Source organism: Schistocerca nitens, chromosome 1, assembly GCF_023898315.1.
Source record: "Schistocerca nitens isolate TAMUIC-IGC-003100 chromosome 1, iqSchNite1.1, whole genome shotgun sequence".
Lineage (NCBI taxonomy): Eukaryota > Metazoa > Arthropoda > Insecta > Orthoptera > Acrididae > Schistocerca > Schistocerca nitens.
The window spans coordinates 681,056,634-681,076,627 of NC_064614.1; positions in this window are offsets into that span (position 1 = coordinate 681,056,634).

Here is a 19,994-nt window from a genome sequence, read left to right on the forward strand (position 1 = left end):
GGGATTCGAACCCGGGATCTCCTGCTTACATGGCAGACGCTCTATCCATTTTTTTTTAAATTTCATTTTGTTCGTTTTCGTTCGTTGTATCTGATCGGGGCGGACGTCGTTCTACACCCTTTTAAGTCCTTTGTTGATCTATTAACAGTTTTTTTTATTACAGAGGGCGGCTAACCCTCTGACCGAGCACGCTGAGCTACCGTGCAGGCTGCAGCTAAGGGTGTTCATTTCATTTTTAATGAAATGAACACCCTTAACTGCTTGCAGGCTTTGACATACGTCAACGCGCCGCGAGTAATGAGTATAATGGGCGGGGGCACTACGAATGTAGTGCGGGACATTACGTTGAGACTGTGGGTTTCGCAGGAGGCGTACTAGAGATAAATCCCTGCAGTCGCGCTATCCTCTGTGTCCTCAATGGCTCAGATGGATAGAGCGTCTGCCACGTAAGCAGGAGATCCCGGGTTCGAATCCCGGTCAGGGCACACATTTCCATCTGTCCCCGTTGACGTATGTCAACGCCTGTAAGCAGCTAAGGGCGTTCATTTCATTATAATTACATGGAGATTAGTCCAGAGCTGGAGGGGTAAGGTGAAGCTTATATATGACAGTTTCTGAAACCTCGAGTTTCAAAACTGAAAAAATTTTATAGGGTAATTTAAGTAATCGTCTTTAAAAAAATGTTCGTTCTAATACCTCACATCAGGACAATTTCCACTAACGCATGAATAATCGTAAGGTACAATGGTTTTGCTTCATGCACAAACAGCATTTTTAGATTTGTAGTTGCTGGTTATCTGTTCTGAACGCAATGCACATACGGAAGGGGGACTTAAACATGGAAACACACAAAAAAAAGTGTAAGAAAAGCTTTGGCATTCATATATTCCTTCCAGTCGTCTCGGAATGGATAAACAAATGCCTTTACTGGTTTCCACGGGTATGTTATACTATCCTTCCTGCAAAACTGTGCCAAGTTCCTGTAACAATGATGAAGGTGTATAGTGATCACGCAGTCTTCTCTCCAAAGCAGATCACGAACGCTCAGTAATATTGAGATCTGGTGACTACCGTCGTACTCGCAGAGCAAGTCGTGGGCAATGCGAGCTGTGTGAAAAGGGGATCTGTCGGTTCAGCACACAGCATCACCATTTGGGAACAAAAATAGTACTCTGGGATGGACCTGTTCAACGAAAAGGATCACATAATTTATGGCAGTAGGTACCTTACGGACTACTCATGGACTCTATGGAATACCGATATCGCTGCGGAAATCGTCACTGAACCAACACCATATTTCACTCGTGGGACGCTCACTCCACGAGAAGCTGGGAACAGCATGAAACAAGACTCTACCGGACAAACGACTTTCTTCCATTGCTCCATAGTCCAGGCTTCATGGCTTCGTCACCGCATTTCCCTGTTACGCGTATTTTCATCACTGATGAGTGTTTTTGGAATTCCTACTCGCCACACAGTTCACTCTTTTAGAACTACTTTCGTACTGTTTTAGTGCTGACATCGTGCGCCTCCGTATCGTAGCGTTACCGCCTACCACGCTGGGGGCCCGGGTTCGATTCCAGGCAGGGGACTGGGAGTTGTGTGTCCTTCATTATCGTTTCATCATCATTCACTCGTAAGTCGCCGATGTGGCATCACCTAAAAAGGACTTACAATACGGCGGCCGAACTTCCCCGAAAGGGGCCTCCCGGCCAACAATGCCATACGATCGTTTCATTTCATTTCAGTGCTGACATCAGTTCTACACTGACTTTAGCGGCTGCCGACATCTTTTTTCGTCACAGCGATCTTCAATGACCGTCCATCACGATGACTGAGCATATATTTTTGACCAGTTGTGAATTAGTAAATGATGTTTTCCGATTTCCCTGTATACGGTACAAATCTTCCATACGATGTCACTTAGGCTATCTTGGTTATGGAAGTGCTAATCATATGGCAACCAATAATTTGACCATGTTCCAATTCGCCTAGCTCCGACATAATACACTCACAACTACCAAGAACAATGTTTAGGTCACCACCGACACTTGCTACGTACGTGTTGTGGACAATTTGCACAGGTGTCGTTCGTGGTCAAAGACAACAGCGCAAACTGTAGACTTAGTTTGCATCTGCATTTATGTTCAAGCATGTATTTCTGACGGTGTTTCCATATTTTTGTCCAACTCCTGTAAACCTGAAATGAGCGAACTAAAACAAAAATAATAAGCCAATTGACATTTCTGAGCATGATATGGAACACAACAAATCAGTTAAATTTATGGTCAGCTCCCTTAACTAACAAAGCTGATCAAGCAAAAAATGATGACATTGAACCCAATATTTCTATCAGGAGAATATTATTGAAATATTTGTAGAATAAGGACCGGTACCAATGAAACATATTCCCTATCTGTAGAAAATTACAGTGTAAAACAGGGCTCAAAAGCCATAGAGTCGATACAGATATTGAAAGTGATTTACACTGTACCAACACTGTCTAGTAAGCTTGTGGAGTAAAAACGTAACGTAATAGACGCAAAATAATACAGATATAAGAGGCGTTTTCGTGACACTTTTTTCAGGTACGAAGGAAGAGCCGCTCGGGGTAGCCGCGCGGTCTATGGCGTCTTGTCACGGTCCACGCGACAGCCCCCGTCGGAGGTTCGAGTCCTCCCTCCGGCATGGGTGTGTGTTTGTGTGTGTGTGTGTGTGTGTGTGTGTGTGTGTGTGTTGTCCTTAGCGTAAGTTACTTTAAGTTAGATTAAGTAGTGCGTATTCTTAGGGACCGATGACCTCCGCAGTTTAGTCCCATAAGAACTTATCACAAATATCCAGTTTTTTCACGAAGAAAACAAGAGAATATTATTGAAATATTTTGTGCCTTAGTCCAAATATTCCGTGGTAGAAGATTAAAGCAGGTGCATTTCAGATAACTAGTATGACGCCGTAGTAAGTTTTGCATATTCTGTGCTGTAGGAAATTCCAGTTGCAACTGGATTGGCGTGCAATATCAGTTATGTGAAGGATGCTTCAGTGTCGACTGCTCTAAAGAGAATCTTCGATCCTGTATCAAATAACTGACATTCAATAAAGACAATGCTACAGATGTAATTTATCTTACGTATAGTGTTATTCACAAATAACAAAAGGCTCCATGCATCATCCATAATAGGCGCTGACGAAACGACACAAGAATTCTTTGTTCGTATATTCGTCGTTTTATATTTGAATAAGTAGTTGATCTCTGAGTCAGTAGCACAGTCGCCTCGTTATCACTTTCGTTATTCTATAACGGACACCCTATTTTTGACCGAGTGTGCTAACGTACCATTCATCCCACTGAGTTAAGGTTACGAATCGCTCTTCCTCTGAACTTCCCATCCCATTATGATTTAGCTCTATCAGTACAGCGACCTGTTTTATGAGTTGGTGTTACCAATATTTGAAACGTTTACATCTGATTGAAGTTGTATTGGGAGCCTACTATAGCTCCGTATGGTCAGAGTTTGTTGCACACATCACTACGTTCCTAAGCATGAGTATACCTCGAAAAGAACACGATGTGCTTAAGGATCCAAAGTCAATGACAACAGACCACTATACGAAAACTGATACCACATGTGTCATCGGTATAGTCGATATATTTGCATAGGTAATTGAAGATGACATTTACTGTAGATTACTGTCGGAGTTACGGGAAACCAGTAACCAGTAAAATTACTGTCAGAGTTCAGAGTTAGTATTCAACAGGTGAATTGTCAATTATCGACTTACAGAATGTCAGCGGCCTCGCCGCAGTGGTAAGACCGGTTCCATACTGATCACCGAAATTAAACACTGTCGAGCTTGGCTAGCGCTTGGATGGGTGTCCGTTCGGATCTGCCGGCGCTGTTGACAAGCTGGGTGCCTTGTGAGGCCAATTGAGGAGCTGCTTGATTACCCTCCGTATCTGTATGCACTGACGCCTATAGGCTGAGAATGACACGTCGGTCAGCCAGTACAAAAAAAAAAAAAAAAAAAAAAAAAAAAAAAAAAAAAAAAAAAAAAAAAAGTTCAAATGGTTCTGAGCACTATGGGACTTAACATCTGAGGTCATCAGTCCCTTAGAACTACTTAAACCTAACTAACGTAAGGACATTACACACATCCATGCCAGAGGCAGGATTCGAACCTGCGACCGTAGAGGTCGCGCGGTTCCAGACTGAAGCGTCTAGAACCGCTCGGCCACTCCTGCCGGCGGGCCAGTACCGCTGGGCCTTCCGAGATAGATAGATAGATAGAAAGAGAGAGAGAGAGAGAGAGTAGAGAATAAACAATTTAACTAAACAAAATTTCTCACAATCAAATATTTGAGACCACTTATTGGATGCATATTCTAGGTAAGTATTCTAATGAAGCTTGTTCATTTACTGAACGCTGCGTACATCTGAACTCAAGCCCTGAGTGTGATACATCGTTTCCTCCTTAGTTTTTACACGACTGCATCAAAACATATTATCATTTTGCAGGAATTAAAACTAAGAGTCTTACCTTTACTATTACATAAACAATTTACTAGAGGACAATGATAAACAACAGAATTCTAATGTGAAAATGTAAACCAGAATTTTTTGAAGTGCCACGAATAAAAAGATTTATTTAAGTGACTATCTCGAATCGCTTTTCCCACTCTCTGTCCGTACTTGCATACTGCACAAGTGAGATCACACATCAATGTTACATGAATTTCCTTCCACGAAGTTCAAAGATATAAGCACTGCCTATTAGTTGTACACAACGCCATTTCATATTTGGGCATCACAAAGTTCATGCGAGCAGTTCCAGCTCATACTTAGTTTTTATGCTTGGAACTCTGAACATTCTCTGACACTCTCAATCTATCAATCACTGACAGCAACAACGTCTCCAACATTTCCAGCTGTTACTGCTTAATGGTTTCCTATTGGCTGATTCATTCTTTGGCTCATTCGAATCTTACAGTTCTGATTAATTCCTGGCGAGTTTATGACAGTACTGAACTTCAGAACACCAGTAGCCCTCTAAAATTTTTAAATATGCATTTAATGAGTTGAGTAGTTTTACTGTGTTTAAAGTTATTCGGATTTGGAAACATGTTACACCTGCCTCGGTTTTTCCCAAAAGTGTGATTACCCATTAGTCCCAAAGGTGTCGAGACTAGATTAGTTAAAAACAGAAAAATGTTAAGATGGCGGTTTTAATGTTTCAGATGCTCCACATAGCCCCCACTCCCACTTGAGTGCAATCCACAGGACATTCATAAAACCACCTGAAACTATCAGAAAAGTTCTTTTTTGGAAAGTCGTTAAACTCATTGCGTCATATTGGTTTGAATGTCGGTTGTTCAAAGTGTTGCCCTCCAATGTGAGTTTCTGCTTTTTGACGTTTTTAATAAGTTCGTATTTATAACATCAAGTCTAGTAACGCTTGATGATTTTTTTCAAAAAAGAAATTTCCACGTTTTTCCATTTCAGGCCAGTATCTTCGGGCGTCTACTGTTCGCTGTTCTTGTTCAGGAGTCATTGTGTACGGGACAAACTTTGCACACATTTTTCTCTTCTTCAAGAGATTCAGGAGAATGGCTTGAACACTTGAATTAGAGATCCCGCTTATACGTCGGGTATAAAATAAGTAACCGTAGGTTTTGGGCGGATGGCGTAAGCTGATACATTTTGAAGGTCAGTTATGACAAGGAATCCTTTAATGAGGAAAGTCAAAACTTAATTATATAGACTGCCGAAAATTTTACGAAGTATCATGTTATTGTTGAATGTGGAAAATGGATAAACAATAGAAGGACCCTGTTCCTTCATAGTGAGTCTATACTTTCTAACTTCGTACATCTTTATGATATTGTTAACTAACCTCTCGTACTGGAAAAACTCTTAATTAAGCACACTGTTTTTAAATGTAGAAATACTCCTCGTGCTACTCACTTCAGCTTCGGAAACTTATAAGCTTGTAGGGGAAATATATTTGGACACCTCGGAGCGTTTCGACAGCCTAAAATAACTGGCGGAAACACAATAGCTTGTCAGGTAAGGGAGTGGTGGCGTGAAGTAATTTAGTGTGTTGTGATAAAAATGTGCTTCACAGGAGCGATGATAACAATGACGTTTCAATTTAAAAACTCGAGATATTCGTGGAGCTGGGTTAGTAAATCACAGTCACGCATGAACGATGAACCTCAAATATGTACTTGGTCTCTCGCGAAAGTCCAACCATGCACATCGCTTTTCCACACAACTGCCTTCAGATATCGAAGAACTATTTTGACAGAGGAACTGGTTTCCTCCTTTGTGTTTTACAGACATTAATTTGAAATTTACAGACATAAATCTGAAACAATACTGGTGTAATGGTTGCTAGTAATCTGAAGATTATTGCAAAACAGGTAGGTAAAATTAAGTGCATGTAAGAGAAGAAATACATATTTTGTTCGGTGAAAGAAGAAAGTACAAAAATGTTCAGCGAAATACACCAGCACAGAGATAGAAGTCATTAGAATTCCACGGAAGCTACGGCGAAACGAATACATGAAAAATGTGAAGAAATTGAAACAGAGCTGATAATAGGAAGGGCTTATTATCTAATTTTGCTATCTATGCAGCAAAATTACCCATTATGGTCGGAGCAAGGCAGACATAAAAAGCAGACTAGAACTGGAAAAACAGTTACTCCTGACCAAGCTTACTAGGATCAGTTATGGGCATTAATTTGAGGAAGCAATTTCTGGGAATGTACGTTCGGGGCGCAGTATTGTATGGTAGTGAAACATGGACTTGTAAAAACCAGAAAAGAAGAGAATCGAAGCAGTTGAGGTATGAAGAATGCTGAAAATTAGGTGGACTGATAAGGTAAGGAATGAGGAAGTTCTCCGGAGATCCGATGAGGAAATGAATATATGCTAGACACTGAAAAGAAGAAAAGACAATATGGTAGGATATCTGTTAAGATTTCGCGGAATAACTTCCATGGTACTAGAGGGAGCTGTAGAGTGTCAAAACTGAAGAGGAAGACAAAGATTGGCATACACTAGCAAATAATTGTAGACAAAGGTTGCAAGTGATACTCTGAGATGGAAAGGTTGGCACTGGAAAGGAATTTGTTGCAGGCCGCATCAAACCAGTCACAAGAGTGATGACAAAAAAAGAAAGGTAAAGAGAGAGAGTATGTAAATGGAGCACGAAAAGGTAAACCAGTCAAGTGGCACTCATGGTGAAGCGTGCCATTGAAACACTCAGCGTGAATCGAATAGTAGATACAATAAGAACTGACACAACAAATCATATTGAATAACTTGAGTTAATAGTCATAAGTCCTCATACCCAGGTACATGATTATCAAGGTTAAGTTTCACGCTATCTATTTACCTTGACGTCCAAGTTACGTAAATTCTAATTACCATTAGAACTAAAAACAATGCGCAGACCATTCCACATGTTACGCTACAGTACAGTTTTATGTACTGACACGAGGCAAAAACTGCAGAAATGAAGTTGCAAGTAATGATTCTTTTTCATGTATCAGATTATGAACAGAACTTTTTTCGTGCTTAGTGGAACTCGGAGAAATACACTTTTATTTTATAGTTCCATTCCATCTGCATTCACTTGCCGAGTGTCACTGAGACTTGTCATGTGTTTGCATGTAGAGATCTGTGCGAAATACTAATTTTCTGTTTCAGAATTTGAAAAGATCTATTAAAAACTAAATATATTACGGATTGTAATTTCCAAAAGCACGGGATCCACTATCATAAAATTACACACAATCGAAATGGATTGCTCGGATGCTAAATTTCTTATTGACAGAGATTTTTGCAGCAGTGTAAGCATAGGCTTCCGCGGCCGTTTTCACTGTCAATAAAATTCTTCTGGGCTGTTGGCCGCATTGTCAATATATAAAATTGTCCGACTTCTGGGCCACTATTGCAAGTGGCCTTCCTCAGGACTGTGTTGAGAAAATATTGATAGTGCAGTGAGGAATTTTATTGATTTTTGCAGCAATGTTCACTCCACTTAACAAATAATACAAAATATATTTTGATAATTAAAATAGGAACATTTAACTAATCAGCGTGTATTGTATCATAGTGTATGCATATGTTTGTGTGAAGTACTAAACCTAATGCTGAGACACATAAAATGTAAATATTTTAAAAATGTCTAGGTGTACAGTAAACTGTTCATTTGAATGCACACAAAAATTTACAGTGGCTCTAATACTACTTTCTTTTACTTTCTTCGAAGAAGAATTAATGTGTTATAAAAATTAAGCATTTTTGTGTTTAGTATACCATTACCTTCCCCCATGAACCATGGACCTTGCCGTTGGTGGGGAGGCTTGCGTGCCTCAGCGATACAGATGGCCGTACCGTAGGTGCAACCACAACGGAGGGGTATCTGTTGAGAGGCCAGACAAACATGTGGTTCCTGAAGAGGGGCAGCAGCCGTTTCAGTAGTTGCAGGGGCAACAGTCTGGATGATTGACTGATCTGGCCTTGTAACATTAACCAAAACGGCCTTGCTGTGCTGGTACTGCGAACGGCTGAAAGCAAGGGGAAACTACAGCCGTAATTTTTCCCGAGGACATGCAGCTTTACTGTATGATTAAATGATGATGGCGTCCTCTTGGGTAAAATATTCCGGAGGTAAAATAGTCCCCCATTCGGATCTCCGGGCGGGGACTACTCAAGAGGACGTCGTTATCAGGAGAAAGAAAACTGGCATTCTACGGATCGGAGCGTGGAATGTCAGGTCCCTTAATCGGGCAGGTAGGTTAGAAAATTTAAAAAGGGAAATGGATAGGTTAAAGTTAGATATAGTGGGAATTAGTGAAGTTCGGTGGCAGGAGGAACAAGACTTTTGGTCAGGTGATTACAGGGTTATAAATACAAAATCAAATAGGGGTAATGCAGGAGTAGGTTTAATAATGAATAAAAAAATAGGAGTGCGGGTTAGCTACTACAAACAGCATAGTGAACGCATTATTGTGGCAAAGATAGACACAAAGCCCATGCCTACTACAGTAGTACAAGTTTATATGTCAACTAGCTCTGCAGATGATGAGGAAATTGATGAAATGTATGACGAGATAAAAGAAATTATTCAGATAGTGAAGGGAGACGAAAACTTAATAGTCATGGGTGACTGGAATTCGTCAGTAGGAAAAGGGAGAGAAGGAAACATAGTAGGTGAATATGGATTGGGGGGAAGAAATGAAAGGGCAAGCCGCCTTTAGAATTTTGCACAGAGCATAACTTAATCATAGCTAACACTTGGTTCAAGAATCATAAAAGAAGGTTGTATACCTGGAAGAATCCTGGAGATACTAATAGGTATCAGACAGATTATATAATGGTAAGACAGAGATTTAGGAACCAGGTTTTAAATTGTAAGACATTTCCAGGGGCAGATGTGGATTCTGACCACAATCTATTGGTTATGAACTGCAGATTGAAACTGAAGAAACTGCAAAAAGGTGGGAATTTAAGGAGATGGGACCTGGATAAACTGAAAGAACCAGAGGTTCTAGAGAGTTTCAGGGAGAGCATAAGGGAACAATTGACGGGAATGGGGGAAAGAAATAAGTTGAAGAAGAATGGGTAGCTCGGAGGGATGAAGTAGTGAAGGCAGCAGAGGATCAAGTAGGTAAAAAGACGAGGGCTAATAAAAATCCTTGGGTAACAGAAGAAATATTGAATTTAAATGATGAAAGGCGAAAATATAAAAATGCAGTAAATGAAGCAGGCAAAAAGGAATACAAACGTCTCAAAAATGAGATCGACAGGAAGTGCAAAATGGCTAAGCAGGGATGGCTAGAGGACAAATATAAGGATGTAGAGGCTTGTCTCACTAGGGGTAAGATAGATACTGCCTACAGGAAAATTAAAGAGACGTTTGGAGAGAAGAGATACATTTGTATGAATATCAAGAACTCAGTTCTAAGCAAAGAAGGGAAGGCAGAAAGGTGGAAGGAGTATATAGATGGTTTATACAAGGGCGATGTGCTTGAGGACAATATTATGGAAATGGAAGAGGATGTAGATGAAGATGAAATGGGAGATAAGATACTGCGTGAAGAGTTAGACACAGCACTGAAAGACCTGAGTCGAAACAAGGCCCCGGTAGTAGACAACATTCCATTAGAACTACTGATGGCCTTGGGAGAGCCAGTCATGACAAAACTCTACCATCTGGTGAGCAAGATGTATGAGACAGGCGAAATACCCACAGACTTCAAGAAGAATATAATAATTTTAATACCAAAGAAAGCAGGTGTTGACAGATGTGAAAATTACCGAACTATCAGTTTAATAAGTCACAGCTGCAAAATACTAACGCGAATTCTTTACAGACGAATGGAAAAACTGGTAGAAGCGGACCTCGGGGAAGATCAGTTTGGATTCCGTAGAAATGTTGGAACACGTGAGGCAATACTAACCTTACGACTTATCTTAGAAGAAAGATTAAGAAAAGGCAAACGTACGTTCCTAGCATTTGTAGACTTAGAGAAAGCTTTTGACAACGTTAATTGGAATACTCTCTTTCAAATTCTTAAGGTGGCAGGGGTAAAATACAGGGAGCGAAAGGCTATTTACAATTTGTACAGAAACCAGATGGCAAGGTATAAGAGTCGAGGGGCATGAAAGGGAAGCAGTGGTTCGGAAAGGAGTGAGACAGGGTTGTATCCTCTCCCCGATGTTATTCAATCTGTATATTGAGCAAGCAGTAAAGGAAACAAAAGAAAAATTCGGAGTAGTTATTAAAATTCATGGAGAAGAAGTAAAAACTTTCAGGTTCGCCGATGACATTGTAATTCTGTCAGAGACAGCAAAGGACTTGGAAGAGCAGTTGAACGGAATGGACAGTGTCTTGAAAGGAGGATATAAGATGAACATCAACAAAAGCAAAACGAGGATAATGGAATGTAGTCAAATTAATTCGGGTGATGCTGAGGGGATTAGATTGGAAATGAGACACTTAAAGTAGTAAAGGAGTTTTGCTATTTAGGGAGTAAAATAACTGATGATGGTCGAAGTAGAGAGGATATAAAATGTAGACTGGCAATGGCAAGGAAATCGTTTCTGAAGAAGAGAAATTTGTTAACATCGAGTATAGATTTAAGTGTCAGGAAGTCGTTTCTGAAAGTATTTGTATGGAGTGTAGCCATGTATGGAAGTGAAACATGGACGATAACCAGTTTGGACAAGAAGAGAATAGAAGCTTTCGAAATGTGGTGCTACAGAAGAATGCTGAAAATAAGGTGGGTAGATCACGTAACTAATGAGGAGGTATTGAATAGGATTGGGGAGAAGAAAAGTTTGTGGCACAACTTGACTAGAAGAAGGGATCGGTTAGTAGGACATGTTTTGAGGCATCAAGGGATCACAAATTTAGCATTGGACGGCAGCGTGGAGGGTAAAAATCGTAGAGGGAGACCAAGAGATCAATACACTAAGCAGATTCAGAAGGATGTAGGTTGCAGTAGGTACTGGGAGATGAAGAAGCTTGCACAGGATAGAGTAGCATGGAGAGCTGCATCAAACCAGTCTCAGGACTGAAGACCACAACAACAACATATACCATTACAGATACATGAGTAGATTGGAAACCAATTTCTTCTTTCAATTTTCTGTCACCCTCGGCTTATGTGTACATTTAATCATTTTGTAACATTTTTAAGATTTTCTTCAGATTTAAACTTACTCAACAGGGATTAAGGTTGTATTATCAACACTATATAGTTTTTCGTTCTGTGTCATAGAATTTGTCAAAAGATTCTTACTCTTTCCATTTTTCTTCCGACTGCACTTCTTGAAAAATTCTAAACAGATTACAGTTCAGTTTAGCTATTATATCTAGTACATATAAAAGAAAAGTGCTCAATCGTAAACTCGTTCTGCACAAACAGTGCAAAGGAGCACTTTATTTTCTAAGAAATTGGAGTAAATAAGAGACTGGAACTCACCAAATGATCAAAAAGTAATCAGTGATGTCGAGGAAGAGAAATGATTTTTAGTTCACAAAGGATTTAGATCATGTAGGAAGGCTACGGGTTAAACATACTGATGTTTCTGAGATCATGTAACATGAAGACATTGCGCCAACAATAACCCTAGCAGGCTTCACAAACCATAGCCGGGCAGACCAACAAGCTGCTTGGGAAATACTGCTGCCAGGGCCAAAATGCTGCTGAGTCGGTTTAGTGCGTGGCATCGCTCCAGCACTGAAGCGAGCCGGCTTACCACATGCCGGGCCCTACGTTGCCTCACCCTACGTGACCAGATTGCCTCCACAACGCTGGCGTCCATCAAGTGACATGTAGCTGCAGCAAACTGTATACAGGCGAAAGTGAAAGAACTGCTAAAGTACGCATTAAGCAACACGAACGGCACACGAGGCTAAAACAAAATGTAAAATCGGCAGTATCGGAACATCATGAGAACTGTGGCTCTGGCATCTATTTTAATAATGTACTTGTGCTGGCTAAGGAAAGGAACATTTATGGAAGAAAGGTCCGAGAAGCGGTTGAAATTTACAAGAACGCATGTAATTTCAATAGAGGTGACTGCTAAAGGCTTCCGCCATCGGAGTTTCCCGCCATCAAAGAAGTGAATATGCGGCCGCGGTGTGCGAGCAACGTAAACGATGCGCTGCAAGTCACCTGCGCAGACAATAATAATTTTGGTAAACATTCTCCCTCTCTTGTTCTGTCTGTTTCAGATGTAGCCAGCGATGGCCAGCAAATAGCAGTAGGAGGAATTTCAACCAATAACCCTTCTCCAGCGTAAGTGTGGAATAGCGCCTATCTATCCAATGACATATTTAGTCAATAACGCCCCTTCTTCTGCATCAGCGCGGGAGTATTAGCCTATGACAATGGCCCACCAATGGTAGCCACAAGAATTTTAACCAATACTCAAATTTCTCCAGCACAAACGCGGGAAAACTCTCCTTTATAAGGGAAAGCTACACTGGTCTCTGGCAGTGTTCCAGCAGTATTGGAAAGTGAAAGATCCTGAAAACTATCCCAGCAGAGGGATAGAAACGTCGATTATTTTAGAGTAAATATGACATGGCCAAAAACCCAGAAGATTTTAACTTTATTGACAACGGTCACGAAAGCATAGTGTGATCCAATATGATATACGACTGATTTATGATGTTCCTGTTCAGCAGTCTCCTTACCGATTTTCCTCCTTGATATGAACATCTCGAGGCAGAAACTGGCTAATGTGCTGCAGGATGGGATGGCCTTCTACTTCTCCTTACGCCTCGCAGATATTTTTTTGTCTACAAGACTCAGGGTGAGGAATATGGGCTCTTCGTTGCTTACAGGCTGCTGAATAAAAAGGTGGTTTTAGAGTCGGTATTCTTGACCGATCTCCACACGTTGTACATGATTCTGCGGGATTAAGTGGTTCACTGCGCTTCACTTGAGTCAAGACCTCTCACAGGGTAGTCTAAGCACGCACGGCCTTTTGCACCGATTGGAATCTCTACGAGTTCAATAGGGTGCCATTTTGGTTGGTCACCAGGCCCACTGTCCTCTTTCGTTTGTTGGATCACATCTTAGAGGACTTAAAATTCGTCTGTGCATTTAACTACCTGGATGACGTGGTCATTTATAGTGCTAAGTTTGATGAATACCGTTCCACTCTTAGACAGGTGTTGTCCAGTTTCGTGATGCTGGGTTAACCGTCAAGCCGTCTAAGACTCCTCTCGCCAGGAGTCAGGTTTCATTTTTGGGTCATCTGGTTTCTGAGAATGGTATTAGTATCGACCAAGAACAAACAAAAAACTTCAAGAGGTTCCCCCCAACCTAGAACTAGGAGAACATAGCTAGGTTTATTGGAATGGCCAACTATTTCCGTAGGTTCGCTGCCCGTTTTGCTGAGCTTGCCGCCCCTCTCAAAAATCTGCGCAGGAAGGGATAAAATTTTGTAAGGGATGAAAACCAACAGTGTGCCTTTGAAACTCTTAATATGGCCATCGAGAACCTCCTTCAACCCCCCTCCCCCACCCCCAGTGCTCACTGTGCCCAACTTCGACAAGAGATTTGCTGTACATACGCTCCTAATGCAGAAATTTCTGCAGCTCATCTCCAGGAGCTTTTGTGCTTGAGCCGGCGGGGTGGCCGAGCGGTTCTAGGCGCTTCAGTCTGGAACCGCGTGACCGCTGCGGTCGCAGGTTAGAATCCTGCCACGCGCATGGATGTGTGTGATGTCCTTAGGTTAGTTAGATTTAAGTAGTTCTAAGTTCTAGGGGACTGATGACCGCCGCAGTTAAGTGCCATAGTGCTCAGAACCATTTTTTTGTGCTTGATGGAGGCTGTCCGGTCCCGAGTTCAATTGTTCTGTGTTTGAATGTGAGCCACTGGCTATCCCATTCGCCCTAGAAAAATTCCAGTTGTATTTGGAACATAGGGAGTTCGATTTAGAGACCAATAATCAGGAGTTAAGTTGGGTACAGGTCAGACCCAGGAAGACCGGTAGAATCGTGAGGTGAGCGATACGGATTCCAGCTTTTCCTTGTAAGGTGCATCATATTAAAGAATCCAACAATCAGGTAGCCGATGCTCTCAGCCGCATGTTTGAGCAGGAAGGTACCACTGACGGAGATCGAGCCGTGTCCCCGATGTTCTTGCTTGCACCATTCTGTGAGAAATGCCCCAATTATTTGCCGATCTAAAAATTAGGCAGGACCAGGACCCATTGTGGGAACCGATTAGGAGGCAAGTGTTGTCAGAGAAGGAGGTGACAAGGTTTTCATTGAAGAATGGTATATTATGTAAGCAAGTGGGCCAACGCGGGGAATTCAGGATTTCCTTGTCTCTTAAGTAAGTGCCTTCCATCTTTCATTACTTCCACAATTTGTTCGTGGGTGGGCGTTTAGGCCTGTGCAAGACCTTGGCGAAAATTAGCAAGCCAGCCTGTCAGGCCCCAGCTTCGGCTGTGATTCCGGTGCATCTACAGAGTGGCAAGTAAAATATTTATCCTTCTTTGTGTTTTCCACGTAGTATATTAATTAAATATTGTGCGCGTTACTTTGTTTAACAGGGTTAATCTCGCGTTTTTGTATGTGTAAATTCGTTCAGTCTTTTAGTTGCTCACTGAACAGCCAGCTATGTAGCCCTTTAACGTATTAGCATCCATTGTTGAGGGACCGAGCGAGGTGGCGCAGTGGTTAGACACTGGACTCGCATTCGGGAGGACGACGGTTCAATCCCGCGTCCGGCCATCCTGATTTAGGTTTTCCGTGATTTCCCTAAATCGCTCCAGGCAAATGCCGGGATGGTTCCTTTCAAAGGGCACGGCCGACTTCCTTCCCCGTCCTTCCCTAATCCGATGAGACCGATGACCTCGCTGTCTGGTCTCCTTCCCCGGAACAACCAACCAATCCATTGTTGAGGCATCAGGAGGGTAGCAAGTCGCATATCTCGGATTGTCTGCTTTTACTGATTATTGGGAGCTCCAATGTTCGGCGCGCTATGGAGCCCCTTAGACAGATAAAGCATTCAGGTGTGGAAAGAAAGCCAATGTGCACTCGGTATATCTGCGGAGGGGCTCATCCGAGTTATCGGGGCGGCCTTGCTTGTGGCTATCGCGTGTGCAGAATGCAGTCGTCTGCAAGTTGTGGCCCACATCGGTACCAACGACGCCTGTCACATGGGTTCTGAGGCGATCCTCAGTACGTGCAGGCGGCTGGCAGAGGTGGTGAAGACCGCTGGCCTAGCGCGCAGGGTGCAAGCATAGCTTGCAAGTTGCAGCATCTTTCCTGGAGCTGATAAGGATCCTTTGGTTTGCCACCGAGTGGAGAGTCTCTGCTTCGTGGACTCTGTGACAGTCTTGGTTGCAGATTTCTAGACCTGCGTTATAGTGTGTGGATTTGTAGGACTATCCTTGATAAGTCAGGGATGCTCTACACAAGGAAGCAGCTTCTCTGGTCGTAGAGTACTTGTGGAGTCCACATGAGGATTTTTTTAGCTAGGTGGTAGTTTGAGGTGCTCTACTGAACACTCGCCAGTCGATACATAGCAAAGGAAGTCAAACGGCGTTCAGAATAAAAACACTTCGATTATCAGAATTTTATCACTAAACTGTCGAAGTATTCGTAATAAAGTTCCCGAATTGAAGACCCTCCACGAAAGTTCTCCCACTCAAATTATTCTTGCTGAGCTGGCTGAAACCTGAAGTGGAAAGGTCTGAGATATTTAGAAGTCGTGGGGGGGGGGGGGGGGGGCGTATATCGGAAAGACAGATTAGTGGCCTTAGGAGGGGGAATTTTCATTGCAGTAGACGAAAATATTGTCTCTATTGAGGTCGAAATGGAGTGTGACAGTGAAGTCATCTGGTCACGTATAACAGGTGTAGATGGAACTAAGTTAATTGTTGGATGTTCTAACCTGCCACCCGATTCCGCTGTGACAGTTCTAAGCCGGCAGATGTGGCCGAGCGGTTCCAGGCGCTACAGTCTGGAACCGTGAGACCGCTACGGTCGTAGGTTCGAATTCTGCCTCGGGCATGGATGTGTGTGATGTCCTTACGTTAGTTAGGTTTAAGTAGTTCTACGTTCTAGGGGACTGATGATCTCAGAAGTTAAGTCCCATAGTGCTCAGGGCCATTTGAACCATTTTGGCAGTTCTAGAGTCATTCAAAGGAAGTCTACGCTCAACAGCACGTAAATACCCAGATCATGCAATTCTAGTTGGAGGCGACCTTAACCTGCCGAGTATAGACTGGGGTGTCTATGGACTCATTGCAGGGGGTACAGACAGACAATCATGCGAAGTACTTTTGAACTGTTTTCATAAAATTGTCTTGAGCAGCAATGGAAATAGTGTAGCCAGAAGCAGACCGGACCTTATCGACAATGTCTGTATAGAAACTGGGATTTGTGATCGTGATTATGAAAGTATATAAATTAGTCAAGGAGGCTAGGATAGTGTTTCTGCTAGATAGAGAAGATGAGCAGTAATTAACATCTCCCTTAGACAGTAAAATGGCATCACTTAGTTCTAGTAAGATGGATACACAGGAATTATAGGCAAAGTTTAAGCAGATGGTAAATCGTGGTCTGAAGAGTAACATGTCTAGCAAGTGGATAAAGGATGAAAAATAAAACCACCAGGATTAATAATGAAATTCGGTGGATGCTGAGAAAGTAGAGGCTGTTGCACCGTAGGTTCAAAAGGGGACGCAGAAATGATGGCAAGCGAAGGTTAGTAGAGAGAGATTCTTGCGACTGTGAAAATATCTGTGCGCGAAGCATACAGCTACCAAAGCTACACCTTAGTAGAACATCTAGCAGAGAACCCGAGATAATTCTGGTTGGGTCTAAGCCTTCCATTCAGTCCCTTGCCGCCCAGTCTGGTGTGGCAGTAGAAGATAGCAAAACGAAAGCCGAAGTTTTAAATTTCACGTTCAAGGAATCGTACACACAGGAGAACGGTACAAGCATACCATCATTTGACCATCGGGCAGACTCCCGTGTGAGCGACATAGAAATAAGTATACCTGGCAAAGAAAAACAACTGAAAGATTTGGAAACAAATAAATCACTAGGCCCGGATGGAATCGCAGTTCGATTTTACAAAGAGTAGTCAACGGCATTGGCCCCTTACCTATCCTGCATTTCTTGTGAATCTCTCGACCGGCAGGAAGTCATAAGCGACTGGAAAAAACAGCAGGGGACTCCAGTATACAAGAAGGGTAAAAGAACGGACTCTCAAAATTACAGACCAGTATCCGTAACTTCTGTTTGCTGCGGAACCCTTGAACATGTTCTCAGTTCGAATATAATAAACTTTTTTGAGACTAAGAAACTTATGTCAGAATCAACATAGTTTTGGAAAGCATCGCTCGTGCGATCTTGCCCTTTTCTCATATGATATACTGAAAACTATGGAAGATGGCCAACAGGCAGACTCCGCTCTCAAAGCTCTGGCATCTCTGTCCCCACATGCGCCACTGCTGACGGCTCACCTCCAACTGCCCAACGCTACGCGCTGTTAACATCCAACTGCCCAGCACTACAATAGCGAATATTCCAACAATGAGTCCAACCAGCCACAGACTGCACACAGCACAGTCAGTGATTTTCATACGGAGCTTTATGTGGCGTTACCAACATAGAAACCTAAACAGCCTACTTACAGACTTAGACAAAATTTCCAGCTGGTACGATGAATGACAGCTAGCCCTAAATGTGGAATAATATAAGTTAACGCAGATGAGCATGAAGAACAAACCTGTAATGTTCGGATACATTATTGCTAGTACCCTGCTTGACATAGTCACGTCGTTTAAATATCTGGGCGTAATGTTGCAAAGCGATATGAGTTGGAAGTAGAAGGTGAAAACTGTGGTAGGGAAGGGAAATGATCGACTTCGGTTTATTGGGGCAATTTTAGGAAAGAATGGTTCACCAATTCTTTGGTACTGCTCGAGTGTCCCACTTCAGGTTGAAGGAAGACATCGAAGCAATTCAGAGGCGTGTCCCCTCAATTCTCCTCAATCTAACTTGTGGAATATTGGTGATCTTCTGCCCCCACCCATCATTGCTGATACCCTCAAAGAAAATTGGCAATAACATCGAATCGGTCTGTCGTCGACACGCAAAGCACTATAACGAGGGTAGACGTCCCTTTCAGGAAAAGTTAGGGGTAAGATCTTTGTTGAAAAATACGCTTGACGGGGGTAGGGTGAAATTATACTTGGGAACTTCATTCCAAACTTTATCGGTCCGTGTTCCATTGTTAGGGTTCTGGGGCCTGTTAACTTGCTGGTCAAGGTCTTAGCAAGACCCTCAGAGTCCACCTTAGTCAAGTACAGCCAATGTGTTGACCTCTACGCCTTTCTCGGGGATTGGGAGGAATAATGGGTTTAAGAGGGGAAGGTGTCTCTAATTTTGGCAGGGATGGCCCTCCGCTGGCGCCGCTAACTACTTGGGCTGTCGTTATCGATCCTGCTCGTCTTTGGTCGAGGTGTGTGTTGTTGGTTTCGGCGGGCCCTGACAGTTACCTGGAGGGTACAAGGCTGGCAAGCTGCTGTCCGGTACCGGCGTCGAGAGGCCGCGAGTGGTTAAATCGGTCGGAGGGAAGCCTTGCCGGCTCACGTAAGGACTGGTAGCGGCGAGTCGCGGGAAGAGCAGCGGATGTCGCGTGCAACATGGTCGGCAACTTCCCGGCTTACTCTCCAAGCTAAAATTTTATGGCGCCTCGGAGACCGCCTGTACAGACTGGAGGCAATAGCACCCTGGCCTGGAATCGTGGAAGACACGGGTCCTTCACACCTGAATGGAGTTAAGCAGTTCTTTTATTTTGTACTTGTCATCGTAATCCCACGTCTATGTTAATGTGGTGTTGGCCCTATTACATTAACGCGCTTCTGAGTGATTGCGCGTATGGTGACAGTGTAACTGATGGTAATAATGTCGTTCCAGGTGATATTTTGTGTAAGTGTACAAGTAGTCTCTGTTATAAATTGAGTTGATGAAACTGAAACTGTAACATAGTCTGTGTCGAAAGCAAGGCACCCTTTGTGGATGAGTTTGCCCTACTCATTGCATTAGCAGGCGCTGATGTTTCACCCTTTTAATTTTTAAGTAATTTTAAGGAGTGTGATGCTTGTAACTTGTACGTGTTGTCGCTTCCGCAATTAGTTAATATTGGCTACAGTCCATGCATTCTCGTCTGTAGCCTTATTTGAGCAGATTACTGTTTCCTTCTGATGTGTGTTGGCAGGGTAGTTCTGACAGCGGATGACGCATTCCTGTTTCGTTGGCCCCAGAGCAGAGACGTGTTTCCTTTTTGCTTCGGTGAAACTGCCGTCGTCACGCGACGTCTAGGATGGCCCGCAGTCTGGTGCCTCTGCCAGTCGCTTCGTGCTGAATCAACTGAACCTGATCGATTGGTTCTTGCCATTGCGGAATTTCGCCAGCTAATTGGGAACACTTGAGCTATCA